Raw genomic sequence first — 27965 nt, forward strand, 5'->3', positions numbered from 1 at the left:
CTTGCGGTACGCGGGCCTCTCACTGTTGTGGCCTCTCCCGTTGCGGAGCACAGGCTCCGGACGCACAGGCTCAGCGGCCATGGCTCACGGGCCCAGCCGCTCCACGGCATGTGGGACCTTCCCGGACTGGGGCACGAACGCGTGTCCCCTGCATCGGCAGGCATACTCTCAACCACTGCGCCACCAGGGAAGCCCCTGGGAAATTTTTTATAAAGAAAAAGAAAGAAGAGAAAAAGAAAGAAAGAAAAATTGTATTGCTGTCCACAAATACAGTCTACTTGAAGAGACTGACACATACACTGTAATATATAATAGAACAGTGGTTCTCAAACTTATTTGGCTCAGGACCAAGAAAATTATTGAGATTCTCAAAGGACTTTTGTTTATGTGAGTTGTATCTTCTATATTTACTATAGTAGAAATTAAAACTGAGAAAAATTTTAATACTAATTTATTTTTTTAAAACCATTACACATTCACATAACTTTTTTTATGAAAAGTAACTGTAATTTCCATACCACCAACAGTTTTGTGAGGAAAGTGGCATTATGAGAAGAGACTTTTGCAAATCTTTTAATGTCTGACTTCGTAGATGGTAGTTGGATTCTCATCTTAGCTTCTGCTTTCAATCTATTATAATATCAAATGGCATATAGTAGCCACTGGGAAATTCCACTATAAGAATTTATGGAATTGTGAGAGAGTGTGACTGAAAAAGGAAAATAATATCTCATTATTATGAAAATAGTTCTGACCTCACAGCCCCCCTGAGGTCTCAGGGATCCCCAGAAGGTCCCAGAGCCCACCGTGAGCACCACTGCACACAGGATGTGAGTGTGACAATGGAACAAGAACCATAGTGAACATCAATATTGTGCTCCCCATGTGCCAGAAACTGTACTTTACATAGTTAAACCTCACACCGGCTCTCTGAGGTAGGTGCTATTATTACTGTCCCTAATTTCCAGATGAAACCAAAGCAAAAAGATGGTAAATTCCTCAAAGTGGAGCCAGCATTCAGTTTCAGATAGTCAGGCTCCAGCATCCAAACTCTTTTCTATGCCTCTGTACTGCTTCCTTACTTGGGAATTGAGTAAGATTTCATAGTGAAGACATTTTTCTTAAAGGATATGTAAGAATGGGTGTTCTTATAGACAATCTTAAGAGAACACTTCATTGTTACTAAATACAGAGCAGGATTTTATTCTTGTGAAAGGTTTTAGCCTTCAGCTTTAACTAATAAGTTTCTTCTAAATCACTTTACACTTTTTTTCTTTTTTGCAACTTCATTAACAGTGCTATTCTACATACCCTAGTCTGTCCAGGGTTCCTACTAGTAGCTGCCAGTTACTTCAGTTTCAAGGTTACAGACAGGATATATTCCCCCTTCTTTATTTCTTTTTATTGTGATAAATTTACATTTTAACCATTTTAAAATATACAATTCAGTGGCATTACGTAAATTCATATTGTTATACAACTGTTATCACCATCCGTCTCCAGAACTTTTTCGTGTTCCGAAACTGAACTGCTGTACCCATTAAAGAATAACTCCCCATTTCCCTCCCTCCCCAGTGCCTGTCAACCAGCATCCTACTTTCTACCTCTATGAGTCTGACTACTCTACTTACGTCATATACGTGAAATCATACAATATTTGTCCTCTGTGACTGGCTTATTTTACTCAGCATAATGTCTTCAAAGTACATCCATGTTGTAGCATGTGTCAGAATTTCTTTCTTTTTAAGGTGGAATAATAAATTCAGGGCTTTGTTTAAGAATAAATCAAACGCAGGACCTAAAGAAACATCAGTTAACAAAGAAGAAAAAGAATGTAAAATACTACAGGACATAAACCTATATTATGCTGCTTCTATGCCTTATTACAAAGTTACTATTTTCAAAATTTATCCTGTAACTTTTAATATTGCTTGGATAAGAAGAATTCAGGAGATTTAAAAAAAAAGAATGGCTGGGCAATAGGTAGGACCCATCAGTGTATACTGTAGCCAATTCTCGTGATTCTGGTCTTTTCTCTTTCTCATGCTTTTTTTCTACTCCCATTCCCTTTTTTCTGTCATAGAAGAAGTAAAACAAAACCCTCTTTCATCGCCTCTAGGCATGGCCATTTTATGGAACCGTTTCACATTTAAAAAGCCAATGAGTTAAAAATTTTACTCTGACTTTACAAAATAAAAGCCTAAATAAACTGAAGTGCATTCTATTTGAGCATAACCGGTCCTTTTTTCATTGGGAACGTGGGGGCAAGAGGAGTCATGGTCCTTGAGAAGGCTTTGTATAGGGAAGTTTGTTATCCTGGGACCATACAGAGAACTCAGCTTTCAGAATACGTTCTTGAATGACTACTACATGCTGGTTGCTATGCCATGTACTGGGGATATAGTGTGAACAACCTAGTCATGTCACCTGCCCTCACAGAATTTACAGACTAGCAGAGGAGATAGTTAAAGAGCAATTATAATACAGTGGTATGTGCTATTAGGGGAGAGGTAAAGAGGTGAAGGCATACAGGCTGCTAGTGGAGGACAAAAGTGGAGCATCAACCCAGACTTGGGATTCAGGAAGGAAGTGATGACAGACATGAACCCTAAAGAACAAGCAAGAGTTGGGTGGAGACAGGTGTACAGAATGTGTTGCATGCAAAGCAGACTGCAAGTGCTAGATTCCAGAGGTGAGAGAGAAGGCAGTGAATTCAGAGAACTGAATTGAGTCTGGCTGGTGAATTGCAGGGCTCTGCCAAACCTGAGGCTAGAGAAGCAAATCATGCCAAGAGGGTTGAACTTTATGCTAGGAGCCGGAGATTTTACAAAGTTGAGAAATATGTTCAGCATTACAGTCTAGAAAAAGCACTCTGGCTATGGAGAGAATGGAATAGGACGGAGAGACTGGAGACAAGGGTAAAATTAGAGGATTGTCAAAATAAGCTAGGCAAAAATGATGCTGACCTGTGCTAGAAAGGCTTATTGCAATGGAGAGAAGTGCACAAATTCAAAGAGATACTCAGTATATTAAAGGATACTTTCTTAAAGGGTAAAACAATTCATACACATATAAAATAAATATATGTCAAGGTTATTATTTAACCCATTAGTTAATGAGGGAACCAGTAGGACATTATAAAGAAAATTCTAAGACCATACTTGTAGGTAGGCAATAAGGAGTGGTGAAAGGCTGAAATGGCTGTGCAATTAGGGGCGAAACAAGTCAGTATCCACAGGGCATTAATAATCAATTGCATTTCACCAGATACAATTTATTTGCATTTTTCTGGACAAGGGTCAGCTGCATTACTAGATGTGTGCTACAATTTTCAGTGTTGTAAATATCTCAAAAACAAGGAAAGTCTCACATAAACTGGGGATGGTGCCCTAGGCACGGATACCCAGCTGTCTTTTTTCTCATTTCAAAGTCTCTGACAATTTTCGCTGACAAGAAAATGTCCACAGGATTTTGGTGATTAGTTGAATGTAGTGAGGGTGAGCAGGGAGGAAAAGAGAGAGAGAAGTCAACTCTAACCATTCATTCAAAGGGGTGAGGGAACATTCAGTCACGATGTTGAAGATTGAACAGGAGACTACAGTGGCCAAGTTTTGGAAGGAAAGGATGATGGAAGATGGGGTCAGGGAAGAGGATGCAAAGAAAAATACAGAACTGAGACTATAAACCAGAGATAGTTACATCTTGGGCAGTAACAAAGGAGACAGGAATGTTATGCAAGGTGGGATTAGCTGGCTACAAGGTTTGAAGAATTATTCCCAGTAGTCCTGTGATCTCTAGTGTCAGTGTTAGAACTCTTCATTTATCCCATGTCCCTCTGGGCACTTGTTCCTATGTACCTCCTTACTTGGAGTAGAAGCCTAAAAGGATGTTGAAGATTAAAAATATAGATGGTGATTTTGATTTAACTAAATTGATTTAATGAAAATAAACTCTAAAGACAGAGAACCATGTCTTATGTATCTTTCTATCCCTGGGATGCCTAGCAAAACACCCAGCAATTATTTTTCATAAATATATACAATGAAAGATTAATATATTGGATTATGGCCTAAAGAGCTCAAGGGTTTACCCTAGTTTGTGTAGCTGCTTAGGCAAGGATTCTAAGATTCAAGCCCAGTTCTTCTGATTCTAAAGCTCATGTCACTAGGATGCGTGATTTAAATTATAACATCTCATGGAATTTTCAGCCTACCAATTATTAGGAAAGATGAAAAGGTATTTTTTATCTTTTAATATCTCATATTTCCAGTAACTAAATGTAACTGTAAAAGATATACTTTTTCTAAGAAGTAACTTTCTAAAAAGACTGGGTTTGAAATCAGATGGACCTAACAGGCCATCTACTAACTGTGTAACCTTGGGCAAGTTATTTAACCTTTCTGAGCCTCATTTTTCTCATCTATAAAATGATGATAATATTGACTTCTATGAAGGTCTGAAGATTAAATGAGATAAAGTGTATTAAAAGTATAAGCATAATAGGTGCCTTAACAGATATTGCCATTTTTTTTCTTCCAAAGCTTAAAGCTTTTATATGCTTAGCCTATACCAAAATCTGCCTTTATTTGAGTGGGGCTATATTTAGAATTTAGCTCCTTTGCCTAATTCTTGATTAATCCAAATTTAGTTTTTTCAATATAATTTCTTTAGAAAGATCTTTGTTTCTTGATATGCTTATTTATCAGCTATTTCAAATACTTTTCTCTATCTGCCCAGTATACTAACCTTTGCCACTATGTGTTTCCAGAATCACATTGCTAGATTACAACTTAAATTGGATTTGGTTTGTTATAGTTTTTTTTTTTGGTCCCCTTTATTATTTCTCGGATATAGGAGGCATTTCTAATTCAACATCTATTTCTGTCAGCTTTTTAAAACAGCATTACAATTCAGGATTGTTATTGTTGGTTTCCTTTTTAAAAGATATTTCCTGAAATTCCATAACAATATTATATTCCTCTGTCATTTCCTGAATATATGCAAATATAATGAAATCATAAATAGATCCATAGATCCCAGCAGACCTCTTATGACAAAAGCATTAAAGGGACTTGAAAATGATATAATAAGGATTTGATCAGTTTCTCATTTTTGAGGAAAAGGAATATTACTAAACTTTGGTAAGCTTTAATTTTTCTCAGAGGGGTCAATAATACCTGGTCTGCTCACCTCACATGGCCATTATGAGGCTCAAAGGAGATTAAAATAGATGGAATTACTTTGGAAACTCAACTCCACGTATAAATGTAAGATAACGCAGTGATTATTGTTATTATTTGCCACCCTCTTGTTATATGGCCCTAAGAACGTGGGCCAGTGGAGCACATCAGTGTAGGAAGTGTCTGCCCCCAGACAAATGAGAGCCCATTGAGAACTTCCTCCCTCCTTCCCTTAGTTTTTCTGACTGACAATCAGAGGCTTTACTTGAAGAAACTCTATATGCTCACTTTGGAGTGACTGAAGGCATTTAGACCTTTTTATTGCTAGGTGTTGTGTTTGCAGAGTTATTTACACCACCTAGCAACCTGGCCCAAGGCAAACAGTTCATGTTAGCTACACAGTGACTTGCTATACCTGTCATTACTCTGTTAATGTAACAGCAAACATTTGCTGTACCTAGATGGTGTTCCCCTCCTCCACTTAATTTCATTCTCTGGTTGTTTTATGGTCTCTAGAACTAATTTGTAAAATGACAGAATCTTCCAGTTGAAAGACATAGGAGAGGTCATTTGGTTCAATCCTCTGTACCAAAGCAGGAATATTATAATTTCTCTGATACATCGAGCATTTCCAGAGATGGGGAGAACAAATCAGTTTTGAGATATCCTTTTCCATTGTTGGATTGTTCTGATTCCTTACACTCACAGAATACTTTTTCAGTTGCTAAAAGGGACCTTAGAGACCATTCTAGTCCAATTCCTTCAATTTGCAGGTGAGGAAATTGAGGCCTAGAGAGGTTTGGTGACTTGCCCAAGGCCAAACAGTTAATTTAGGACACAGCTGGGACTCCTGATTCCTGGTAGCTTTTTTCCAAATCATTAAACTGCAAAATTACTGAAGTCGTAAATGCTGAGTAGTGTTAAATGCTATTATGCAGTGTATAAATGCTTTAGATGCAGCATATTTTAGCATAGCAAATGTTTGTGTTATACTATAGATAAATTTATTTTGATTTTGATAGAGAAAATCTAAATCTTTCCTTTTAATTATGTATAAATATCTCCTTAAACTTAATGAGAAACTCCCTGCTTTAAACAGGACTTTTTTTTTTTTTTGCTTTCCTTTTTAGAGGAGGGAAAAGGAAGTCATCAGTCTGGTTCTTATATCTAAGTCATATGACCAAAAAGACACAAAAAACACATTTTTCTGCCTGACATGAGGGTTGTAGAGTGGACTGGAGCCAGGGGCTTTTTTATATTCCTGTCAGGCTTTGGTCCCAGGCCTGTCAGTGGCAATGTGGATGACACGGAGTAGAGCCTGCCCATATGCCAGGGTCACTTTGAAAGGTTGCCTGGCCTTTCCCTGCCTTCTGCAAGGACCGCACTTAAAGGGAATCTGCAACCTTTTTGTCCTGTGAAATTATACGCTGGAAGCTTTAGGATCACCCCTTGGCCTGTGTGTGGAGTGGGGGAAGGGTGGTAGTGAAGGGAAGGACTGTACACTGATTGGCTATGATGGGAGAGGCTGACAGACTCTGAGAGGGTTTTGAGGTACAAGGTGGACACACTGGAGGGGAAGGAGCATTGGAAATGGTGTGGTGTAAAACCCTGACAAGCAATGCTATCTGTTCCGAAAAATAACCAAGAGCCTTAGAAGGAGGACCAGCGGGGGGCTTCCCTGGTGGCACAGTGGTTAAGAATTCGCCTGCCAATGCAGGGGACACGGGTTCGAGCCTTGGTCCGGGAAGATCCCACATGCCACAGAGCAACTAAGCCCGTGAACCACAACTACTGAGCCTGCCCTCTAGAGCCCACAAGCCACAGCTACTGAGCCCACGCGCCACAACTACTGAAGCCCATGTGCCTAGAGCCCCGTGCTCCGCAACAAGAGAAGCCACCGCAACGAGAAGCCTGCACACTGCAACGAAGAGTAGCCCCCGCTCGCTGCAACTAGAGAAAGCCCTCTTGCAGCAACGGAAACCCAACACAGCCAAAAATAAATTAATTAAAATAAATAAATTTTAAAAAAATAAAAATAAGAGGACCTGGCAGCAGCTTTGGGCCTGTGATCCAATGGGCTAGACTTAGTGTCTTTCCAGTTGTAGATTCAAAAATATTTCTTTAAGGCTTATCAGATGTATCAGTGAGAAAGATACATATTCTTCCCAATTTTCAAACTTTTGGTCTCATATCCTTATAAAGATAGATGACCAGACTCTTGTTCCTCAAAAGCAGATTAATCTATTATTTATTATCTCATGGTAATTTGTACCCCTATTATAAGCATGTATCATGGCTTGCCTTCATTTGTGTTTGTGCCGTCTTCCCTGCTGGACTTGAGTTCCAAAGAGAAGGGACCATTTTTTTAAAAATTACGAAATATGTAAGGCATGCCAAAAAATAAAGAGGATGCCCTCTTTACACCTTTATATCCTCATATGGCTTCTAAGAAGCACAGTACAGCACCTAGCATGCACCTGGCACTCATGAAAGGTTTGTAGAATTGCAGTACTAACTTCCTTCTTACACTTGCACAATTGTCCTTTCTGTCTCTTGAAGATTATGCAGAATCAGAATCATTTTCCCTGGGGGCCTAAGTTCTGAGGGTCAATGCAAAATCTACTCTGATATTCATGAAAATAGTAGCTTTTCAAAAAGGCCTTAGAACGATGTTGCCCACATTAGACAATCCTAATTTTTGATGATGATTAGAACTCAGAAGTAGTGCCCTATTCGGATGACTTAAAGTTTAAATAAAGTAATGAAACAATAAAGGTATAAATAGCTAATGGGAATATGGATTTGGCATTAAATGAAAGAAGTAGTTTGTTATCTGTGTTCGGTTACATCCTTTAGCCATCACTGATTTTTTTGAGGAGGGCTCAAAAGTGGCTCATGGAAGACACAGGATTTTGAAGGAAGGAACATGCTTGGGTTGAGGGAAGGACAGGAGATTATTCATGTGTGGTGTGGGGGGAGGGTAAGGAGCTAGGTGGTAGATTCAGGAGGAACATGAAAGAGACAAAGGACAATGATAAAATAACCCTTGAGAAAAGGCTAATACTCATCAACAAACTAAGGATAAAGTTGAGTCCATGAAATTTATAAATCTCCTGACCTGACTATAATAATTATATAAAACTTTTCCATCGTATTTGTCTCCCCAACAATATTTGTAGCCCTTTGACCCAGTTTCAGTTTAGCTACTTCCTTATTCCATTTCCAACTGCCTTGCCTGGTAGAGTTTGTGAAATATAAACCCTAGCTTGTTACCTCATCACTGCATGTCCCTGGCTGGCACTTTTCTACCTGATCAATGGTAGCATCTAGTCTGCCCTACTGGAGAAGCGTCTTTCACCGTCACATCCAGCAGTCACATCCAGCAGTCACTATATCCTGTCAATTCTGTCTTCTAGATATCTCTCGGATGCTTTCCATTCTCTCTACAGTAGCTTTTTTCCATCCTCCATCCATCTGTCTTCCACCCTTAAACAGAATCATCTTTCAAATCTAATCATGTCACTTCCCTTCACTTCTCCATATTTCTCTGCCCATAGGGGAAAAAAAATCTCTAATCTATTTTTTCCAGCCCTATCTTCTACATCTCTCATCACTTCCCACCAGCCCTGCTGACATGTTCCCCTCTCCCCAAATAGCAGCATGATTTCTTTCACACCTCCATGCCTTTGTGCATGCCTATTCCTCTGACTCATATACCCCTTCTTTATTCTTCCTGGACAGCAATTTTCCCTTCTTTGTACTTCAAAAATTTGTATCCATCTCCTTCAGAGAGCTTCTGATACTACATATTAATCATTTATTCGTATGTTTCTCCTCTGTTAGACTGTAAGCTCCTCCAGAGCCAGGATCCACTGTCTAGTTCATCTTTGCATTGTCTTTACTGCTTAACACAGACGCAGCACCCTGAGTGATTAACAAAGTATTTGTTGATTCAGTGAATGAGCTGAGTAGAAAATATCTAAGTGACCACCTTCCTCACAAAAATGGGAGTTTTTAGGTGTAGGTTTGTGGTTTTGCAAATCTAATGTGTGCCTTTCTCAGATCCTTGTTGCAAGAACTGATGTGAGAATGTCTATAAAAGTCCTTGAATATCTTGGAAGATGTGACAGGTCAAAGCTTTAGGTGTTTAAGCAGCATACCAAAAAACCCAGTTGCTTTAGCACTTCTAACTTGTATTCTCTTTCTAAGAATGATCTCAGGTGCCCTTTAAGGCTTAATGTAAGGCCTCAGAAAATATCCTAACGGTACATTTTTCTTTCGACTTGTAATTTTCTGATTATTTTTATAAACTTGACTTTCTGCACTGTTTTCCTTCTTATTAGGATTATTCCTGTCTTCTGTCTTCTTTTCACCTGCTTATACTATCTTTGAAATTATGGTATTAGGAGTAAATAGTCCAAAGCAGCTAAGCCCTTAGTTTGCAGTAAGAGGCAGAAGACACTAATCAGCAGCCAGGGCGCCAGGTTTGGGGGCTGTGCGAGTTTACACAAGCACATGTGTGCACAATCTCATAGCTTTTCTTGCTAGGTTAATGTCTCAGTTCTCATTCTGTGGTAAATAGTGTCACCTTTTTCTTTTCAAAACATTTGGAAGTTCATTAAAAATAGATGAAGCAGCTCTGAACCTCTTGTTTGTTCTCTCTCACTTGAGGACATTTTTTGGCCAGAGCTTCTTGAATCCTAAATTCCCCTCTAGTTGCCAGTATTTAAAGTGTGAGAATTTTCTCTATAATTGTCTTATTTCAGAAATTTGGTATGGCATTGGGGCTGGGGGTGTCTGAGAGGTGCTTTTGAAAACTGACTGCGCTGTATCCTTCCGCTGTAGCCCTTGTCTGGCCTCGGAGCTACCCTGTCCCTGAGTCCCTTGTCTAGATGGCTGCGCTGATAGACGGCTTCTCCTGGGGGAGCTTCATGGATCAGCCCTCTGCCCGTTACCGTGTAGCACGATTATAATTTATAGCCCCAGATGGTGACTCACAACCGTCAGAAGAGGTATTAACTATTAAATTGCTTCCCTCTTTTTAAAATAGTTGATGCTATTTGCAGAAGGTTCTGTAAAAAAATAATTATAAAAATATTGAAAAAAGTACAGTTTCATCAGAATGGGAAGAACATTATAATAAAAAAATAAACCACTGCACGGTCAGGTTTATTTTTGGGGGGGCCCACCTCCAGGTGGAAATGAGGTTTTGAGGCATAAATTCTGGTCATATTCCTGAATTTTCATAGGAAGGTATCAGCTTTTTCTCCTTCTTGGTTGATTCTTAAAGCTTATGGGTCTACCCCTTACATGAAAACCCAGAATGTTTGAGTTCCAGGTTCTTGCCAGAGAATAGAACCTGCAATTCTTGCTACTCAATTTTTTGGAAAGCTTGAGTGTGATCAATAATGATCAGGGAAAGATTTCCTGAAGGAGATGCAGTCCATCCCTTTCTGCATTAAATCAGAATTTCAGCTATTTCCTTGGAATTTCTTACTGTAAGTATTGCTTTTCTGGAATACTTGGGAAACTTACCTTGAATGGAGAGGTGCTCTAAAAACTGTCCAGGAAATGCTGCTGTATTTGCTATGAGGGTATTGTTGAGGCTGTTTTATCATTTTGTACAGATCAGTAGAAGAAAAGCCTCTTGGGCCTTAGTATTGTAAAAACTGCTCTTGGACAATTGGTATGGTTTTCTCTTACTTGAACAATTGTGTCTTTCTCCTTACTTTGATCCACAGAAAGCTCTGGTCCAAATTTGTGAACCATCTTTACAGTTGCTAGCATACAAATTATTTTGGCCTACTGTTTTTTTTCTTGGTGGTTTTTTCTTTTTTTTTTTTTACATTTTATTCTCATTTTCCCTTCACCTGTTTACCTATTGTACTGTGTGCATTTTTGTCAGTAGCCTCAAGTCCTTTTTAGAACAAAGTCCATGTGTCTGTTTTCTAATATGTATTTGTTTAAGTCAATTTAAGAAGTCAAGCTTACTATATTCAGTCTCAAATAATACTGTAATATATTATCACTTTTAATATCACCAAAATATTTTCACTTTTGAATTTTAGGATGTAGCTGTATATGTTTTTGAACTCTTACGATCTTTAACAGCTCCACAATGTGAACCATGGACAGCATTTATCAGACAGGATGTAGAGGCCAGATGACGCCTGATAGTCTTACTGTGTAATTTAATCCTGGGTGCTGTGTTGTTTGGCTTCACTAGACTCCCGAGTGTGCATATATAATTATGTGCGCATGTGTAAAAAGCCCAGCCCTGATAGGAAAGAGAGGGAGGAACATCATTAGCAAAGATTAGGTTTGTCTCTCCAGCTGGGCAATGTGCCTCTGAATTCCAAGGGCTTTCCCCAGTGTAAATTATGAGACTGACTCAGCTGCTGTTCAGTTCCCCTCTGGCTGAGCTGCATTTGCTAATGCTGTTAAGCTGTGGCTCAGGAGGCACAGTGTCCTGAGGTACTAAGTAGACCTTCTGCACGGAAAAAGAAAAACCTCCCTCCTTCTCATAGTCACGGGATGGGGGTATACGGTCTTCTCAAACCAAAGATAAAAAGACAAAAATGGAGAAAAAGGTAAACTGTATGCCAAACTTCAGCTACATATCCAGGGTTTTGGAAATTATTAGTAGACTGAAATCATTCCAATCTAGCGAAAGCAAATAGGAGTAATCTAATCCAAAGAGTTTAATTCGAATCAGTTGAGAGCCTCTGACTTTAGATTTGCTTCTGTTCTAAAATTGGCGAAGTTTAAACAAATTAACCCCACTCAGACAGCACTGAACCAAATTCAGGTTCAGAGCCACAGGAGGGTCTTGTCTGAAGTTCTTCAATGATAATAGTACACTCATAACATGAAAACATGCACTGTTTTAATGTAGCACGAAGCACACGGCTCAGCATAATATACATATCAACTGGTTGAGTAGAATTCACAGCTACAGTAAACGATCTGTTTCAATTTTTTCTATTGACAGCTAAGGCTATGTGTATTGTACGAATGCAATTCAAAAAAACATGGTGTCTTCTCTGATTTTATTGCCTAAGATAGCCAACTTATTGATTATAGATAAACCTAACGGTCAGCTTATCCACTGAATGTCAGAGAGAATAAACGAAATGCACAGATAATATAGGAGCTGTAATTAAGTTGTTGTTTCAAATTCAAATGACAGTTGTTTCAAAACTGTCATTAACAGTTTTCTCTTACCAACCCTATTAACAAGTAGCAAAATTGTCTGACCCAAGTGATTTTTTTTCCCTCTCCTTCCTCTGTTTTTTCTTTGGGGAAAGTGTTAATATGCTGAGGAATAGGACTAAAATATAAAGAACAAGGAAATCAGATAGCAACAGGATCATCCACTGATCAATTTTCAGGACAGTAAAGTGCCCAGCACCGTACCTAGGCACTCAACCACATCATCAGTATTAGCAGCAGCAGTGGCAGCTATACTTAAACTCTGCACAAATAGTAGCCTAAACAGTGCATCAATTAAGATTAAATACTGGATGTGTTTGAGAACTTATTACCTTACCTCCTATTAGTGAAGACTTTATGAGGAAGGGAAATTTTCAACACAAATGATTAAGAACAGAAAGCCTGAGTTTTCAGTGAGCAGAAGAACGGCATTATAAGATCAAGTGAAGGAGTTAGCACATCTCTAAGAAGGGCTTTCTTGTAGTCACCACTGCCAGGGAAGGTGGAGAGGAAAGCACGTTGGTGGGGATGGGATAAATTCTGGGGGGGTAAATTGGTGTCAGAAATTCACACTTGAATATGAGAGCTGTTATACACATATCAGGCTGTGGAAACTAACTGGATTATCATTAAAAGTTAGAGTTGGAAGTCAGGCCAGCTTCACGGGTGTGTAATGGGGGCTTGCATAGGGCCCTGCTCTTGGTTTAATGCTCTAGATTGAAATGTCTCTAGATTGAAATTCTTACTAGTTCTTGAACAGGGGGTCTTGTTTTTTCATTTTGCTCTAGCTCTGAAAATTTTGTAGCCAGTTCTATTAGCATGTATAAAATTGTCAGAAGCCCTTAGATGATGATCTCAGTGCATCTCAGTACGTTGATTTCCTGTGACATGCCCATTTTTGCTCAAAGGTCAGCACTTTTATTCCTTCCTGTCTACTATCAGATTTCTAGAAGTGGCTCTGAAAAATGTGTTTGTGCCAGAGTGACTTAAGGAAAACTCTGCCTCAATTTTATGCCCCCAAACAATGCTTTTAAGCTAATAAGGTATATACACATTATTTAATGTGATAGCATGATTTCAAAAACTATATATTTTCCTGATTTTAATTCCTGTGGTTTTTGCATAGGAAGTTTTCTGATCATTACACAAGTAATGAGTAATGGCTTTTAAGAAGCCAAATTATTCTGAGAGAAAAAAGACTTGTCAGCCCAGCCTTCAAAATCTTTCATGATGTGACACCACTCTATAGTTATAGCTGTGCTGATCACTGCCCTCCATGTACCTGTTGCTCCAACTATTCCAAACTGCTTGCTATTCCTTGGAAAATGCCATTTATTTTCTTGCCTTCCATTCTTTTCTTTATGAAATTCTCTTTGATAAGAATGTATGCCCTCTTCCAAGTAGCACTTCTGCCTCCCCCATCCCTCACCCTTTTCCCACTGGTATGACTCTTACTCTTCCTTTAGGGTCCCACTTTGTTAGATGAGTGTCTCTTCCTTATGAAGCTTTCCTGTGATATTCTTAGTCAGAGTTAGTCATCGCACCCACTGCCGTGTCATGGCACATACAGCTCTTGAAGCCTTTCTTAATTCCGCCTTGCTTTCTAGTTACTTGTTTACTTGCCTATCTGACACAATAGGTTGTATATTCCTTGAGGGCAGGACTTTCTAAACTGTCTTTATTCCATCATCCATGACATGGTAACACATTGTCTGGCACATGCTCAGACAATGTGTTTACTGAGTGAGTGTCTTAATCTGTACCAGCTGCTATAGCAAAATACTACAGACTGGGTACATTTTAACAACAGAAATTCATTCTTCACAATTCTGGAGGCTAGAAGTCTGAGATCAGGTGTCAGCATTGTTGGATGAGGGCCCTCTTCTGGGTGGCAGACTTCTCATTTTATTCTCACATGGTGGAAGGGGCTAGGGACCTCTCTGGAGCATCTTTTATAAGGGCACTAATCTCATTCATGAGGACTCCACCCTCATGACCTGAGTACCTTCCAGAGGCTCCACCTACTAATACCATAATGTTTGGGGGTTAGGATTTCAGCATATGAATTTTGGAGGGACATAGTCAGGCCATAGCAGTGAGTGAATTAGAAAGATAAGTCAAGTTCCCTTACAGTATTTTCTTGTGTGTTGTTGTCCCAAAGCACTTAGTTGGGACTTCCCTGGTGGTCCAGTGATTAAGTGCATTGGTGGTCCGGTGCAGGGGGCATGGGTTCGATCCTTGATCGGGGAAGATCCTGCATGCTGTGTAGCGTGGCCAAAAAAAAAAGCACTTGGTTGTAATTCCCTAAAGTGAAATAATCAGTTGATCTTATTAGAAATAGTTTCTACTTTAAGAAACATTTGTGGGAAGAGAGAAATAATAAAAATAGGGCTGTCATTGGGGATGAAGTCCCTTAGAATTGTATAATGCAGTGACCCTAGGTGAAAAAGTAGTGAGAGTCCGGTAGTGGAAAAGTTAAAAAGACTAGAGGGCCCCAGAGTAGTCAGGAAAAATTACCTAAAACGTTTTGAAGTCAGAAAAACAGGAAGCCTAGGGTACCACTTGACTCTCAGTTTAGCCATTCCTAGCCTGCAATTTAGTTCTCAACTTTTCTTTTTGTAGTGCCTTCCCTTAATTAAATTATACTGCCATGTCAAGAAAAGACTTGAAATAAAGCCAGTATAATGGCAGGCCTATTTAGGAGTACGCTACATACATTTTTTTAAGCCCAGGTAAAGCAGTTTAATTTAATTTAATTCGATTGAAACATGTACAAAAGAACAAAGACAATCTCTTTGAGCTGATATAGCGTGATTTTAAGGATATATTCTTTTTTCATTTACTTTTTATTGAAGTATAGTTGATTTACAACATTGTGTTAATTTCAGGTATACAGCAAAGTGATTCAAAAATATATATATATGTTTCAAAATATATATATTTTTTTCAGATTCTTTTCCAGTATAGATTATTATAAAATACTGAGTATAGTCCCTGTGCTATATAGTAAATCCTTATTGTTTATCTATTTCGTATATGTTGGTATGTATCTGTTAATCCCATACTCCTAATTTTTCCTTCCTCCTCCCAAAATACGTTTTTATTCTACCACTTTGACTCTTAAACTAAATCCTAGCTATTGTGAAATTTGAGTCTTTTCTCTTGATCCTGCCTAGTTGTAAGTAAGGAGAGAGAGAAAAAGAGAATAAGTCAGAATCAGAACCTGAATCTACTGGGGTTAAAAAATAATCAGGGTCTTCCCTGGTGGCGCAGTGTTTGAGAGTCCGCCTGCCGATGTAGGGGACACAGGTTCGTGCCCCCATCCGGGAAGATCCCACATGCCGCGGAGCAGCTGGGCCCGTGGGCCATGGCCTCTGAGCCTGCGCGTCCTGAGCCTGTGCTCCGCAGCGGGAGAGGCCACAAGAGTGAGAGGCCCACGTACCGCAAAAAAATAAAAATAAAAAATAATAATCAGACTCTTCTTTGAGTTTCTCTGTGACCACAGCCAATCATGTCTTTACTTTTGTCCCATGGGTAGGCTAATAGAATATATCACTAATCCCAAAACCTGAATTGTCCAAGGTGTTGTAAATGGGTTAATTTCCAAGGTACTGGTATAATTGGTGGACCATCCTCACCCTATTGTCATTTCAGTGATGACGCATGCTCAGAAGGCCATTTAGTTGATTAGGTATAAGGACTCTGTAATTCCTCATAGGTATTTATTTATTTTCATATTTTAAATTTTCGTGCTCAATTTATTTCAGTCTAGTGAGGTTGAATTGATGCCCCATTGCAAAATCCATTCTTCTAATGAAACTGCTTGTTTTTATGGGCTCTGTGGAAAAATTCTTCAACTAAAAGTCATAAACTATACAGTGGAGTGGGATCATCCCAGAGGAGATGTGGGGTATATTCCCACAAAATTTTTATCCACTAAAATAAAGTTTAAAAATTAATATCGAAAGCATGCCTAGAAAGGGAAGAAAATCACAAAAGGACGTTAGAAACCCTGAAGATTTAATCAGAAGGACACTTTGATTTGCCTTAGTAAGTGAGGGAAAGGATACAGGAGGTGATTATGTGTTTGTCTGTGAACCCTCAGGCTATAACTAACGTCTCCTTCTTTAACCATTTTCTGTCACCTCACCCTAGATCTCAACCCTCAACCTTCAGTCAACACTGATTCTGGCATAGGAAACTCCAGGAATGGCTTTTAGATTCTAAGGACAAGTAACCTTGACTGTGCTAAACTCTTGCTCATTTTATTCTGTAGACTCATGTTTATTAACTTTCATTTAGAAACACCCAGAGGTACATCTATCACAAAGGATGTTAAAGGATTCTAAATATAAAATTAATTCTAATATACGCATGAATGGAAATTTATAAATCTAAAGCAATGTGGTTGCATTTTAACAAAGCTTACCACAACTTACACAACTAACTGGACTTTGTCCGAGGCATCCTAGTAAAAGTGTCAGGAAAAGTATCAGTGTCCTTAGAACACCGATAGTTTCTAAGGAGCCTGTCAGAAGGCTATTGATGTATTCTGGTGATTCTGCCATTGCTCAGGACAGCTTGGGGACTTTGCCTTCAGAATGCCTTTTGCAAATCTCAGTATTGGAATTAAAGGGAAGAAAAGGGAGAGGTCCCCTCTCCCTCAACCCTTTCCCTGTTAACCACTTTTCTGTTTTCTGTATGGTTATGTCTTTTCTATAAATGTATTTCATATAAATGGACTCATAGAAAACTTTTTAGGAACACGTGATTGAAAACGTACACTTGTAATGAGTTCAAATTTTAATTTCTGAAGGGAAGCAGCTAAATATGTCTAAATTCTATCCTCTGTAATATTAATGTTTGTATTGAGGCACTACATACTGACTGTTTACTCTCACAAATGGTTGATTATTCTGCATTTATTTTTCTTTCCATTAGAACTGTCTTGTACATTTTTTAACACTTAGGAAAAATATTTAATATTTATTGATATTTATCCTCATCAAGGATCCTTTAGTAGTTTGCAAATTTTAGCTATATATTTGGAGTAGAAATGGAAACTACACCAATGAATAATTAAATGATGGGTTTAGATTACTCCCTAGCACGAAGTCAAAATCACATTCCAAAATAGTGACAGGAGACAGGTGAAAAATGATTGATTTTTGCCGGTGAAAATGGCAATAGTGACAGGAGACAGGTGAAAAATGATTGATTTTTGCCAAACTTCTATTCTTGGTAAAGCTCAAAATGTCCTATCATACACTTTCTAGAATATCATCTTGATTGAACCATCACTTTAAAAAATTAAAACTGCTGTGCTTCTGTGAGCAAAAACAATATTAAGGAGAAATGTAAAAGTCTAAAGCAATAGGATCTTTTACTAATATGGTTTTAATTACTTCTCTCTTAAAATTGGATATTGGATCCAGAGTCTAGAGTTCCTTGTTCCCCCCGGAGTCTTTTTTTTTTTTTTTTTTCCGCGGGCCTCTCCCATTGCAGAGCACACGCTCCAGACGCACAGGCTCAGCGGCCATGGGTCACAGGCCCAGCCGCTCCGCGGCATGTGGGATCCTCCCAGACCGGGGCATGAACCGGCGTCTCCCGCATCGGCAGGCAGACTCCCAACCACAGCGCCACCAGGGAAGGCCCCCCTGGAGTCTTTATCCTGTTTATCTGTACAGTTTTCTCTGAGAAGTGACAAGAGCTGTTGGTGATTTGGTAGAAACTTCTGGTCCTGTTCAGCCTTCCCTCCATTAGCCCTCCCCTAGTTTTCTGCCTTTTACCTACACTAGTCCTATGATTAGGAACTTTAAGGAATGGTAATTATGAGAAAAATAGCAATCCAATTTCAGTTTTAAAATTCTCCACAAATGACTGTTGAAACTACTTAGGTATTTGAAAATGAATCCTTTGGCTCTTCTAATGATTTTAGACAACTGACTATGGTCCCTTGGAAAATCCTTTTTAAAAATCTCTGCTTTAATTTGATCCTGATGAACCATCATTAGAATGAACTGTACTTAAATCATCTTATTCACAGACATTACTAGAATTTGGTAGCAAACCTGTTATTTTAAAGGTGCTAATGGAGTTCTATGCATTTATCAAATTCCCATGTACAAAGGGAAGCAGTAATCTTTATTAATTCTCATAACAAACAAATCTGTTGATATGAATGAGTCATATGGAGAACTGCTGTCCAACTGAACCTTCTGTGATGATGGAAATGTTCTATTTTGTATTAGCCAGTATTGTTGCCATTACTCACATGTGGCTACTAAGCACTTGAAATGGACTACTGCACCTGAGGAACTGAATTTTTATTTCATTTAATTTTTAATTAATTTTAGGTTAAATATCCTCATATGCCTAGAAGCTACCATATTGGACAGTGCAAGTATGGGGGGTTAATATTAAAACAGAATGGAGTAAGCCCTGTAGAAAGTGGGCATATTTTAGAATTTTCCACTTGTCTTTATTCGTTGCTAGGAATTTTTACCTTTTATCCTAAATATAGAACTTAACCTCGAGGTAAGATGTGAGTCTAGTCCATCGTTTTCTTAGACCTAAGCGCACTGGTCTGGCGCTTAGAATCAGATCCATTTTCAGTCCTTCTCAGAGCACTCTGCTCTGTGCCTCTGTAGGCTGCATTAATGGACTTCCTTGCCTTCTTGTTTTCTATTGGGTTCAACCAATGGGAAGCACCTGCAGGGTCTCAGAGAGCAAGAGGAGCGTGAGGTTGGGGTTCAATATTAATTCCCCTGGCTCCCTCCCTATCAGGTCATTAAACTTTGGTTGCATCCCTCTCCCAAAGCCACAGCTCTTGTTGGATGACTTTCTTCTATAGTTACGCTCTCCAGGTTCTGGCAATAATTTTTTCCCCTGCTCAGTTAACAGCCTTTTGACTGTTTCTAGCTTTGGGGAATGGCACCATCCCTGTTGCTTTTCCTGCCCCCACCTTTGTAAGTAGTCTCATACATTCTTGTCATTTGCCCCATTTGAGTGTGGCATCTCCTTCTTGCCAGGGTCTGGGCTAATACAGGGTCCTGCACCAACTTCAGTGTTAGTGCCTGCTTCTGCTGCTCGCTCATCATACAGACTTCAGAAAACCTTAATTCAGAAAAATGATTATTACAGCCTAAAAAAGCTTCCTTCAGTTCAACCCCTAGTACCTTTGGAATATAAATTAACCTCTAATTAGATTCTGCTTATTTTTTCTTTAGAATCATGCCCAGTCTACAAAGGAAGATACATATGACATAATAAACAAATGTTAACATTAATATTTATTAATTTATTAATATGTTGACATCACGATGTTATTAAGAAGTAATTATTAAATATGTTTTTATTCTCAACATCAAGTTAATTACTCATGCTACTTGTACTCTCTCCTAGTTAGGGGTTTATTAACCTCTCAACATCTATAATTCTTCAAATTACATCCAAAAAAACTATTTTTTTTGCAAACTAGACAAAGCATGGCGACTTATGAGAGTGGGTCAAAGTGGTCTTAGGGCCTGGGATCAATGAATAGTGGTGTCAAATCCCGCAGGCTGGGGCCATTACTTATTTCTGGGCTAAGCTGTTCTGCTTAACTCCTTGGAAATAAATGGTCTTTTCATTATAAAATGAAAATAGCCATCCTCTGGGACAACTTTAAGTTTCCCTTTTTCTATGGTTATATCCCTGGAATGACCAAGGACAAAACTGTTGTAAACTATATGTACTCATTTGATCTTACTCCTTTAACAATATGGATATTATTATTAATAAAGAATATACTCTTATTTTAGAATAAAATGTTTATTAATTTAAAGTATAAATAGCAAAACCTTATTAAGTGCTTACTTTGTACCAGGATATATGTTAAGCACTCTGCAAGTATTATCTTATTTAGTCCTCATTACAACCCTATGAGGTAGATACACTTATTATCCAAGTTTTTGACTGCGAAAACTGAGACACACAAAGATAAGGAACTTCCCCATGGACAGAATCAGTATTCAAACCAGAGGGTTTGAATCTAGAGCACACATTTTACTACAATGTTCAATTTATCACTTAAGGACTATTTTTTATGATTTTTCTAAGCTTGTGGGAAGTTGCTACTGTACAAAGTTCTCTAGGCCTAGAGCCACAACAAACTCTTTAGACTTTGCCCTAGGGATGAGGTCTTCATAAAGAAAGTGAAGGCAAGCTACCTGAAAACTATAATGTTTCCAGGAAGGTGGGTGAGACAAGAGTAGAATTAAGGAGTTCCTGAAAGACAGAATGTCTTCATGTGTACATAACGTGATGTAGAAACATGTCGATCTCTAGGCAAGAAAATTCCATACTCTCCTTTGGGAACACAGTTCTGCAGTGGTTCTCCTGTGTTCTAATTGCTCTTCTGTTTAAAACATAAGCAGTCTTTTCCTAGAGATATTTTCTTTAATCAATAAAATTATCTCTTAATTTAATATAGCAATGTTAAAACCATGGGAATTACATACTTTTTTCTCCCAAATATTAGAACTACATAGTATTAATATTCTCCCAAATATTATAGTTACATAGAGCCTTCCTTTTTTCTTTCAATTTAATGGAAACCTGGAATGTAAAAATAACTGCTGTAATTAAATCAAAGACAAAGGAAATTAAATATGAAAAAGAAGTTGCATACGTTTGGGATTTTCCTCTCTTGTTTTCCATCTTCCATTTGCCATTTTGACCCAGTATCTCTCTGTTTATTGATTCTTTGTGCTTTCATTTATAATTTCAAATGAACGTTACAAGCTAAATGTGCCTCAATTTCTATGTATATTGATCTATCTCTCTCTTATCCCACTTTTGTCATTTTTCCACTTTCTTTTTTTTTTTCCCCACTTTCTTTAAGAAAGCTCACTTGTCTTCCTTTTGCCCTTCCTTTCATGCCCCTTGATCTCACATATATATTGAGCATATTGACATATATCTTTTCATTCTAGTTTTTCTAGTTAAAGCTTTGGATAGCTAACAAGTCTTGAGGATTTGCTGTGTGCTAGATAAGAGCATTATATATGCATTATCTCATATAATCATCTAATCTCTTCTATGAGTTGGATTCTGTTGTTATCACCACTTATAGATAACAAAATTGAGGCTTAGAGAGTAAGATCAAGTTAATGATTAGTATTTGAATCCAGGTCTATCTTCATCCAGTGTCTCCCCTCTTAGCCCCTCACAGTGTTGCTCTCTATATGATGAAGTGCATAGAAGGTTCTGAATTGGTTGGGAAACAATATGAAAGTGTGCATTATAGCCCAAATTGTAAAACATAACTTAAATTTTAAATAGTAATTTTAAAATAATTTCAGTGGTCATTTCAACTGTTCTCCTGAACTATTTATCTTAAGGAGAGTCTTAGATTTCCCAACGAAAGAGGGGAAAGGCACAAAATAACAGGAAAGGAAAAAAAGAAAAGGGACTAGCTTCTATTGAATGCTTACTGTATACTTGGTGCTGTTATCAGGGACCAGCTCAAGTTCACAGTTCTATCTATGTATTCTATAATCTTCCTTTATTAAAAAAAATTAGGGTATTTCTCTATCTCCTACTTTTCCATGAATATCTTGCTCACAGTTCCTAAAGATAATTCTTTATGAAAGGTTGTTTTTGTGATCCTAAATGCAAGAGTTTCAGTGCATTAGTGTGTAATTCATCTGACCTTAGAACTTGGAAATAATCAAGATATAATTAGATATGCCTTTGTCTCTTCATCTGTCTTAAGTTTCAGTTCTCTTATCTAGATTATTCTGCCTTTTGAATATGATTCTTACTAGTAGAAAAGGTAAAAACAAAATAGGAGTCATCAGCTTTTGTTTCCTCATTTGTCATCTGTTTTTTATTCATTTTTCTTTTTGTTTTGAATTTATAAATGATTCTTATGCCTATTCGCAAGCCTCAGCACACACTGACGATTAGTTTTCCTGACCATGTCCTTAACATCACATATCATTTTTCAAATATGCAAATGTAGTAAAGATGGCTCGTTCATCCATGTGTTTAAAGCAACAAAGATTTGGATTGAAAACTTCTGATTAAACAAGTGATGGATGCTAAGACTAGAAATTTAGGAAAATATAGAAAATTTTAAAAAACAACAGTGATAACCACTGTTGACCTTTTAAACCTATTTTCCTGTTTTCTCGAAAGGCTTCTATAATTATTTTTATACTCATTCATATTAAATATTTAAGGGCATATATGTCTGTATCTCATTTTTTAAGACATTTTAAGTAGATTTATTTAGTTACTAATTTTCTTCCTCATATAGCAAGTCAGATTTAAGTCAGAAAATATTGATTCTATTCTGGAATATTAACACTTAGTATATATTATTTATCATAGATTTATGGAGGTTATAGAGAAACCATTCCTTTGGTCAAGAAATTTGTTTGGCCTTTGACTGAAGGTATATTTGAAGCCTCACAAGTTGCTATTTTTTGATAAGATTATAGTCTGTAACTCTGAAAATGAAACATCTTTATTCATTTTATTTTTTTTAATTTAATTTTTTAACATCTTTATTGGAGTATAATTGCTTTACAATGGTGTGTTAGTTTCTGCTTTATAACAAAGTGAATTAGTTATACACATACATATGTTCCCGTATCTCTTCCCTCTTGCATCTCCCTCCCTTCCACCCTCCCTATCCCACCCCTCTAGGTGGTCACAAACCACCCAGCTGATCTCCCTGTGCTATGTGGCTACTTCCCACTAGCTACCTATTTTGTGTTTGGTAGTGTATATATGTCCATGCCACTCTCTCACTTTGTCACAGCTTACCCTTCCCGCTCCCCATATCCTCAAGTCCATGCTCTAGTAGGTCTGTGTCTTTATTCCCGTCTTACCCCTAGGTTCTTCATGACCTTTTTTTTTTTTTCCTTAGATTCCATATATATGTGTTAGCATACAGTATTTGTTTTTCTCTTTCTGACTTCATTCTGTATGACAGACTCTAGGTCCATCCACCTCACTACAAATAACTCAATTTCGTTTCTTTTTATGGCTGAGTAATATTCCATTGTATATATGTGCCACATCTTCTTTATCCATTCATCTGTTGATGGGCACTTAGGTTGCTTCCATGTCCTGGCTATTGTAAATAGAGCTGCAATGAACATTTTGGTACATGACTCTTTTTGAATTATGGTTTTCTCAGGGTATATGCCCAGTAGTGGGATTGCTGGGTCATACGGTAGTTCTATTTGTAGTTTTTTAAGGAAGCTCCATACTGTTCTCCATAGTGGCTGTATCACTTTACATTCCCACCAACAGTGCAAGAGTGTTCCCTTTCCTCCACACCCTCTCCAGCATTTATTGTTTCTAGATTTTTTGATGATGGCCATTCTGACTGGTGTGAGGTGATACCTCGTTGTAGTTTTAATTTGCATTTCTCTAATGATTAGTGATGTTGAGCATTCTTTCATGTGTTTGTTGGCAATCTGTATATCTTCTTTGGAGGAATGTCTATTTAGGTCTTCTGCCCATTTTTGGATTGGGTTGTTTGTTCTTTTGTTATTGAGTTGCATGAGCTGCTTGTAAATTTTGGAGATTAATCCTTTGTCAGTCGCTTTAAAACCTACATTATAAAGTTATTTTAACTTTAGTCATAGTTGTATTTATAGGTAGTAATATTCATTAAGTAATCTGTCAACATGGAGGTTGCCTGTTCGTAATTTTTATTTTTTGCTGGCTCCAGCATACTTTAATATTATGAAACATTCATAATCTTAACCAAAAATATAGATATATGGTAGACACTGAATCAGTATTTCTGAATGCATGACTATTGGATGAAATGTTATAAAGAAGATGGGACAAGGTAGGTCGGTGGATTTGGTTGATGTGAGGTTATTATTGTCCTTTCAAATAGGGATTTCAGTAGAGGGTACACAGTTAGGAGAGCAAGTTAGGGGTAAAGGCGCAATTGTAGGCCACTATTCTGATCTGATTAACTTGCAATTCCATTAGAAAAAGCAATCTAATTTTTTTAAAGTTCAAATCAAGATCTCCGTGATAGACCTCTATCCTAGAAAGATCATTTTTTATGTGATTACTATGAACAAGTAACTTAATCCCAGTTTTAAAATGGGAATGATGCCCTAACAGCAGAAATCTCACTTGTGCTCTAAATACTGCTATGTGAATTTTAGAGAAATAACCAGAAAGTTAGGATAGCAGCATTGTGTTCATTTTAAGGCAAGAAAATGCCAAGTAATGATAAGACAGCTTGAGAAGAGGTGAGCATCAATCAAGAAATCTCAGCAATAAGGCTTACTTTCTAGTTTTATTCAATTTTAGTCCTACTGAAAACTTTGTGAGGCAAAATTTCCCAAAATCTTTGATTTATTCATATTTATGATGTAAAACTCAAAATCTGATCTATTATAAAATTATCCTCTATTAGCAACATGGGGAAATTGTATTATATAATAAAAACACAAGAACTCAAGGGCCATTTGGCCACATGACCGCTTCCACTCGTCTTTTTCTCTGTGCCGAACCCATCTTGGCATGAAGCCAAGGTAATTTCCAGAAATTGGCAGTGCGCTGCCAAATGCACATCTGCTGCTGTCTCCAACCCTTGCCTACTAATTTTGCACAAACCACTTCCTCCTTTTGAGGGCAAGGGAAGTGTGCCCAAAGGGCAGAGATGGAAGCACCACCTTGTGCTCCTGGCAGATTCAGGAGCCCTTGTAAGGGAAGCAGCAGCATCACCTCACCTGCAGCCTTGCCCACAGAGCTTCCTACTAATAAGGGTGACACGCCAACCTTGCCCCTTTGCCCCTCTGCTCTTCCTTCTCTTTTTCCATTTGACTCTCAGTGTTTAAAATTCTTGCCTCATTTCCTTTCTATCCCCTTCTAATGAATTCTAGCTTTGACTTCTCATGAATTAAAATATCCAAACAGTCAGTTCCCAAAAGGGTACCTGAGCCAAATCTGGACAGAGAGGGAGGAACTGAGAGGACAAAGACAGAGGCAGAGATGGTGGGGCTGCTTGTGTTCCCTTAGGTTCCACTTACCAGCTCCTTCACTGTGCAGTGTGGCAGTGTGTGGGTGTACGTACAAACACAGGTAAAATTTAGATATTTTTATCCTCCTACACTCTTACATGTAGAGTCAGCTCTGATCATATTTGAATATAGCCATGGTGATGATTTCTTTCCCTTTGTTCTTGTGCTTCTCCATTTCTCTGCATTTGTTGGTTGCAATTGGTCTTGATATTCTTGGTGAGCAGAGGAAAACCTCTCTGACTACATATCTTTATACACACCTTGAGGTTTCCATCACTTCTGCCCACTCTCAGAGCCACTGAATCACCAATAGCTGGGTGCCCTTCACTCCTCTGTTAACAGGTGCAGGGCCACCCCTCTAAATGGGTGCTTGTGCTTCTTTGGGTGTAGCTTTAGTGCACCTAGAATAACACAGTGAATTATTATCGTTTTTGTCATCAATGGTCATGCTATCATGGCTATTTGTTTCTGTTTGTTTGAATAAACAGCCAGACTAGGGGAAGATCATAGGTTGAAGATCATTCTATCTCTGACACTAATTAGTTGTATTGAGGGAGTCAGCAATCTCTCTGGGATTTGATTCTCATATGTAAAACAAGTGGGTTGGACTATATTCCTTGAAGGTCCTGTTATTCCTTGATGTCTTAAATATCAAACTGAATGTGATGACCATGCTGACGTTCTCTTCTTTAGACTCATTCCCAGTGCCTGTGTGAACAGGTCCACTTCATGTATACCATTAACCTCTTAGAAATGTGAAGAGATGGGAGTTCCCTGGTGGTCTAGTGGTTAGGATTCTGCGCTTTCACTTTCATGGCCCGGGTTCAACCCCTGGCTGGGGAAATGAGATCGGAGGCGTGGCCAAAAAAAAAAAAAAAGAAATGGGAAGAGATTACAGAACAAACACATGTTTTTCTAACTTTTTGTATATGAGCTCATTTCAATATGAGGTCATCAGAGAGAAGAAACTCAGAATAAAAATGGACAAAATGCAAATTTACCAGGAATTAATATAAAATCCTGTAGTTGGGTTCAAAGAACAAATTGCACAAATAGGTGTTTGGCTGACATTCACATATACATTTGGGTATTTGCATTATCAAGTCTGATGTGAGCCAACAGCATAATATATGCCCTGTGCTGTAAAGGATCCCAACGGCAAAGACAGACTGGAAGCAACTTTACTAAGGCAGTGGCCAAGTCTGAAAATATGAAGTCAGCAGTCTTGAAAGAGATCAGGCAGAGCAAGGTCAGAGAGACCAAAGGCAAGAGACAGCTCAAGGTTGTGGCAGGAGGTCAGCATGAAAGCAAAATGAGGGGATCAGTAATGTCAGAGCTTAGAGATGAGTAAAAAAGAAGGAAGTGGAGAGGATTGGGGTGGGGAATGGCAGTCAATTCAGCAAACAGCTGTTGCTGTAGCGAAGGGTTCCAGCATTTCTTTTTCTTTCTTTCTTTCTTTTCCCCAACATTATAGTCCCAGGCAGCTTCCCAGCCCCTAAATTTCTCCATGCCCTAGAATTTGTCCCTCTTAACCTAACCTCAAACAGTTAAAGTTTTCTGATTTGTTTAAAGGGAAGAATTATCTGCATTATTTCATGAGCTTTCAGAGCCCGTATGTGAAGGAGCTACCTTTATTGCACACTACTCTCCAACCTTAGCTGGCTCTTTCCTTATTTCCGGGTGATCAGCCCTCCCACACATGCCCTGGTCGTTTTTTCCCTGCCTCTGCTAATGCTCTTGTTCTTTCCTGACTTCCTTTCCTCTGTCAGTTTCAAACACATCTTCCTTGCAAAGGTTCACCTCAAGTCCAGTCAGCCCAATCTACCTTCTCCTGCCCCATTCTTGTTCCCCTTCTCCCACAGCCTGTAGAACAGAATATGGCTAGTATGTCATGGGGGTGGGAGTGGGGAGGAGGTAATTCCCTCGGTGTAATTATTAACTCTTTAAGTAGTGTATAAGCTTTGAAAAGAAGAAACTATGTCTTACAGAGACCACATGGTATAGGAGAGAGTTTGGAATTAGGAAAAAAAAAAATGGTATTCAGTCCTGGCTCTGTGACCTTTGGCATATACCTCTCTCTAGGCCTCCGTGTCCTTCTGGGAAAAACAGGAATAACCATTCCATGCTCTGGCTTCCTTAAACAGGCAATCAGGTGTTTAGGTCAAGGTCACAGGAAAAGTACTCTAAGAAAGTGAAGGGTTATCATAAGAGGTGCCTTGTCGTAAAAAAAAGGCAAGGGAATTTGAGAATCTGAATTCTGAGTTAGATTTTAATTCCTGCTCTACCGCTTACTCAATATGTGGCCTTAGAAGTTTCTTGCTTCTCTCAAATGAAAATGACACTATCACAAAGATTATGGTGTTGATGCTGGTTTATATGCCAATTTCTAAGAGCCAGCTGTCAAATATTTAGTAACTTTGCAAGCAGGTTGTTAAGCTGTTGTTATTAGCTTGAAATCTGCCTTGGTGGGAGTATTTACACCAGGGAAATGGACAAACACTACAAATCGGATTGTTGGGTTTTTTTA

The 27965-nt window shown here is 38.3% G+C and overlaps 1 protein-coding gene across 3 annotated transcripts in view; it reads left to right on the forward strand.

Annotated features, from left to right (window-relative positions):
• The window catches only part of MAP3K13 (mitogen-activated protein kinase kinase kinase 13), a 164233-nt gene that overhangs the window by 80609 nt on the left and 55659 nt on the right, over nt 1–27965 (forward strand). The window contains exon 1 of one of the 3 annotated variants that reach the window (XM_073803978.1): nt 10052–10192. The exons of the other annotated variants lie outside the window; for them this stretch is intronic. The gene's annotated coding sequence lies outside the window, so the exon portion shown is untranslated. Of the gene's footprint in view, nt 1–10051; nt 10193–27965 lie in introns of those variants that run through there. 3 annotated transcript variants of the gene reach the window in all.

Source organism: Tursiops truncatus, chromosome 4 (assembly GCF_011762595.2).
Source record: "Tursiops truncatus isolate mTurTru1 chromosome 4, mTurTru1.mat.Y, whole genome shotgun sequence".
Taxonomy (NCBI): Eukaryota; Metazoa; Chordata; class Mammalia; order Artiodactyla; family Delphinidae; genus Tursiops; species Tursiops truncatus.